Here is a 6,019-nt window from a genome sequence, read left to right on the forward strand (position 1 = left end):
AGTATTTATGATTTGTTATACTTCCCAAATCAGATCATTACTAGACTACATTACTACCTCGGGATCAAATTTCAGTAACTATACAAGCATGTTTTGTGGAAGCATGGATGCATGATTTGTTTCATATTTTGTTTAACTAATAGTTATTTTCACCTGTTAGGTTGTTAGTAACTGATTGCAATGACATATTGTTCTCTGTGTTTCAGGATGTGTCAAGTCTTTCCAAGGGGACAAAGAAATCGAAGTTAAGAATCGAAAAGGAGTCATCAAAACAATACCAGAAGCAGAATGTATCTGTTAAATTGAAATGTCTTTCAAATGCCAACACCAAACTGAAAATAAATCAAAATGAACAAGGAAACCGAATTGTAGAAATACTTTGAAGGAAATAAAAGATGAAATTCTACATGTTTGTGATATTACTGTCCAATATTAGAGAATTTTTAGATCACAGTTAAAAGAATGAGTTTAACACAATGACAGTGGTCTCACGTGGTGAGCTCACAGTATGAGCGCACAGTGAGTGTGCAGTGACCTCACATTGTGACCACAGTATGAGCGCACAGTGAGTGTGCAGTGACCTCACATTGTGACCACAGTATGAGCGCACAGTGAGTGTGCAGTGACCTCACATTGTGACCACAGTATGAGCGCACAGTGAGTGTGCAGTGACCTCACATTGTGACCACAGTATGAGCGCACAGTGAGTGTGCAGTGACCTCACATTGTGACCACAGTATGAGCGCACAGTGAGTGTGCAGTGACCTCACATTGTGACCACAGTATGAGCGCACAGTGAGTGTGCAGTGACCTCACATTGTGACCACAGTATGAGCGCACAGTGAGTGTGCAGTGACCTCACATTGTGACCACAGTATGAGCGCACAGTGAGTGTGCAGTGACCTCACATTGTGACCACAGTATGAGCGCACAGTGAGTGTGCAGTGACCTCACATTGTGACCACAGTATGAGCGCACAGTGAGTGTGCAGTGACCTCACATTGTGACCACAGTATGAGCGCACAGTGAGTGTGCAGTGACCTCACATTGTGACCACAGTATGAGCGCACAGTGAGTGTGCAGTGACCTCACATTGTGACCACAGTATGAGCGCACAGTGAGTGTGCAGTGACCTCACATTGTGACCACAGTATGAGCGCACAGTGAGTATGCAGTGACCTCACATTGTGACCACAGTATGAGCGCACAGTGAGTATGCAGTGACCTCACATTGTGACCACAGTATGAGCGCACAGTGAGTGTGCAGTGACCTCACATTGGGAGCATAGTATGAGCACACAGTGAGTGCGCTGTGTGGTTACACTTTTAGCTCACTGTGACACACACATTGTGACCACACCATGAGAATCATGTGAGCTCATGGTGACATCATTGTGAGATCACATTGTTGACTGGGAAGTGTCATGTCGCGATGACACGAATCACGCGATCAAGTTTCCATGTTATGATTTAACTTACTGTAACGTCGATCGCGTCTACACTGGATGCGAGCGATGCGATCATGCGACACGACAAAAGACAATAGAACCCGTTAAGAACCTCATCACATTGCGGGGATCCAGTGTGTGTTAAATGCTCTCCTACTTGTCGCTTTGGATAAAAGCGTCTGCTAAATGAGACATAACTGATTATTGGGTTCTGCTGTCTGTTGTCGCATCGTGCTGCTCGCGTACGGACTAGAATTATCCTTTCCCAATAAACAAAGTTGTTTTGCACTGAATACTTATATTTTAATACTTTATCATATTTTAGTACGTACATAACTGTTTGCCTTTGAGGGTCTCATCACCTGACAACTGCAAATTTACAAATTTTAATAAGAAAAATAACCAAGGAGGGAAACTGTATGTGGGAAAAGATCACTGACTTACCCTTGTTCCTCGATGTGGGGCATACTTCAAGGTGTCTGCTATATACTCACAAAGCATCTTTGTAGACACCTTTGGATGCATCTTGCGGCAGGCTTCTGAAAAGATTTTTTAGAAATAAACAATGCATCAAAGAGAAAAAAAAATTAAACAAGGTCTCAGTGTTGTAAATACACAATTATGATTATTAAAAGAACTTTTCACATCTGAAAATTTTAACCAATCAACTGACAGTACAATAATACCCTTTCTACATAGTGCACGAGAGATGGAACATGAGCATTCAAATAGACAAACAAAGCATAGATCAATCCGCTTTTGTGCTTGAGTAGACTTCAACAATGAATAAAATGTGTGCTTACAGGCAAGGGCGTAGGTTTCCTTTTGACATTGGTGGGGACATAAACGCAAATACCCGCAACTCTCCCCCCCCCGCACCAAACACCCAATAATTTTCGCATTTCTGATAGACCTTTGACCACAGTTTCATATCACCTAAAGTCTTCGTTTACAGCTTATGTTTGCCAACATATTCATAACTCCTAAACAGTTTTTTTTTTGTTAGTATGTTTAACAGACAATAATTAAAGATATCGTCCTCTTTTGGAAGGCCAACCAAAGTAGTTTCGTTTTCACAACGAAACACAGCGCCTTCACGACATGGTGGCGGCGGCAACAACAATACTACAGCGAGAATAAAAGTTATGCCTTCTTTCTTTGCGTGAACATTTGGGCGGCGTTATGCAAATCTTCCTGTGACGGGAAACATCGTGACGTAGACATGTGGATGCGTGTTAGAACGAGCCGTTTTAGGTAGGCGTGGTTGACTCTTAACTTTTATAAAGAATATCTCTTTGGATTTGAGACTTTAGTCTTTGCAACTTTACAGATCTTCTTTATGCACCAAGAGCTTGTAACACTCCAAAGAGAAAGGAAAAATTGAAATCGCATCATATGACCCCTTTAATTGGGACTACTTACAAACCATGTCCACACTAAATTGTTTGTAGTTCCTGTACCCTTTAAGCTTTAAACACATTTGTTGTCTTTTCTGAAAGACACTTTTTTGTCCAACTGTTAAGAATTAAGATAAAAGTTATTGTTCAAGTGTAGTGTAACTGAAATATTGTGCATAAAATATCTTTATTTCATAAAAATAACATATAGATGCCCACAGTGGTCTCAAAGTCCCAAGTCCTGCAGTTATTTTTCAAATTTGAGTATGATATCACAAAAATAGGTTAATAAATTATTTTTAGAATTTATTATATGAGCATGAATGTACTTACTTTGTACATTATAATTTGTTTGCCTTTGAGGGTCACATCACCTGACAGCTGTCCCCCCCACTTTTAAAATGGCTGCTACGCCCCTGCCTGTAGAGAAGAAACTCTGCCCTTATGAATAGGTGTCACCACACATTAAATTAGGACAGGATAAAGTATTTTAAAAAAGAAAATACGCACTTCAACTTTAAGTTACTAACTCATATAAATGGTTATTAATTGTCCTCTTCAATGTCATTTAAATGAAAACAGATGAAAAACAAACAAGCAAACAAAATGTATTTAAATACATCTGAACAGTGCAGAGCAAAATGTTTGTTTTTGTGTTGCAGTTAAACATTATTTGGATCGTAATATCATAATATTAAAGAAAAAGTATGATGTCATTGTATTTAATTACAAAATATAAAAGCAAGTGTCTGTATACTGCACAAGGTTTCTTTTTAAAGAATTAAACATACACAATGAGTGTGCAATTAAGGTTAAACTAAGAATCAAACCACACCATGTGTGTTGGAGCTGCATGATTTTAAAAGAACACAAACTGAAAGAAGCCTATCCACACCTCTCTCCCAAATGACTTTTTTCACTTACAGTATGTAATCCTGCTTTTTTTTTTACCACCACCATGCAAACACATATATAAACGTAGAATTTTAGAATACCAATGGAATCGTCACTATAGTTCACACACAAATAATCTTCTCATTTCTTTGTTTTTCTATATGAATGAGCCAATTTATAAACGAGTGTGCATGTGAGAGAAATAAATCATGTAAAAGTGGGCCATTCTTGCTAAATATTTCACTGCATGTTTCCCGAAGATGTGTGAGCGAGACAGAGGGAGAGATAGAGAGAGATAAATAGAGATGGAATTTACGTTCAAATTCGGTGTAATCCAGGGATTAGCTTCTGCTGGCAGCCTCCTATGCCCTATTTCTATTCCCTCAAAATGATTTCAAATATTAATAATCATAATCTCCTGCACTGGTAACAAAAATATGAAGGCACATCACACTAGGTCACAGAAATAGCAAGTCAACTTCAACTTCATTTATTTATATAGCACATTTAAATGCAACTTTGTTGCCCAAAGTGCTTCACAAGTTAAGAATAAAATAAAATACACACATATAAATTACACACAAGTAAACAAACATTTATAAAAGGTTCCCAAGTCAAACTTTCTCTACTTCAAAGGCCAGACTAAAAAAATGTCGTCTAATAAAAAGTCGTCTTAGACAATACAGTAATATAGCAAATAAACAATGGCACCAGCCCTCAAATGTTGCAGAATCTTTTCTCAGAACTAACTTCACTTTTCTTTATTTTATCAAATATTAAAAAGAAAGTCTCCCTGATAAGAATAAGTTTGTTTGTAGTGAAAGTTGCACATTTAAAAATAAGGTGATTAACATAGCTTATTATAAACATAGTCCAGTTTTTTTGTTTTGCTTTACTCAGATTAAATATAGTGAAAGACACTTATTATGAAAAAAAAAAAAGGTAGGTAAAATAAAATAAGGTAAGGCTTCATCCTATAACTTTTTCAGTTAAAATGTAAAATGACATAGTTATTATGGAACTGTGAATGAGGACCAGAATAAAAAATCTTGATGATGAAACCAGGAGAGAAAAAAAGAGGAAATCTTACTTATAGCAAATATTTCTATTACTCAAACATGGTTCAGGCAACACAGCATAAACTGTAGGTGTACTGAGTTAATAGGTTCAATAACAAATAATTTGCACTAAAATTAGCCTAGGATCAATTCTCAGTGTTCAATAATAGAGCATTAAAACTGTAATGCTTGAATGTGTATGTGCAGAAACATTATTGAAATGAAGCATACTGAATGCATAATACAGAATTTGGTCATACTATGGAATATTCATTAACCAGAGTTTGAATCTGACCTTTCTGTGTCTGTGTGTGCATGCATGACAAAAAATAAATAAAAATTGCCTGAGGATGCGTGGAAGCATGGTGAACACCAGAGGGGGCGGTTGGATAGTGTGTGTGATATCATCAAGGGTGGGGCTGCAACTAGATGTGTGTGACTGTGTGTGAGGAAGGGTATTTAATATCTAAATGTGGTAAAGTGCAATCTGATTAATTATAGAGAGACAGAAAGAGAGGATGGTGTGTAAACCAGCATATTTACCAGACAATCAGGATTTTGTAAGAGTAAAAGTTAGGTATGGCTCTATAGGCACATATAGTATATGTACGTATATGCCTGGGAAAGAGAGAGAGGAGAAAGGGGGAGGGGTGATGTTGTCAGGCAGCAGAAGAACACTCTGCAGAGTACAGCCTGTTGCCACGGAAACCGCATTACAGCAGGAGGGGGCTTTTTTCGAGACCCCATTCTGCTTTAAGTGAGAGTGAGGCAGGCGGGCGATACTAGGGACAATTGATCAAATGAGCTATAAATCACCGTGTTTCATTACTATCTTATGAATATTAACATTAAAAGGGAGTCATTAATATGACAGACAGAATGAGGAAATTATAATGAGTCTCTTTGCATTTCTCTCTCTCTCTCTCACACACACACACACACACACACGATGTGTTCTGGAGAGCAGGTAAGCTCAAGCAGTGATGTGTTGCTACAGCAGCAGAGAGACAAAGTCCTGCTAACTTCTGTCACCTCCCCCACAAACATGCTTCTGCTACAAGCCAAAAACACTGCTAACACACCCTACTGCGCATTAAACATTCAACAGATTACAGTACTGGTACACCTGACATTTGCGATATAAATACAGTAGATCAAAATAACACCAAAAAAGATTATTGGAGTATATATATATATATATGAGTATATAAGAAAATACAAT

This window comes from Sinocyclocheilus anshuiensis, unplaced genomic scaffold, assembly GCF_001515605.1.
Source record: "Sinocyclocheilus anshuiensis isolate Anshui unplaced genomic scaffold, SAMN03320099.WGS_v1.1 scaffold1647, whole genome shotgun sequence".
NCBI lineage: Eukaryota > Metazoa > Chordata > Actinopteri > Cypriniformes > Cyprinidae > Sinocyclocheilus > Sinocyclocheilus anshuiensis.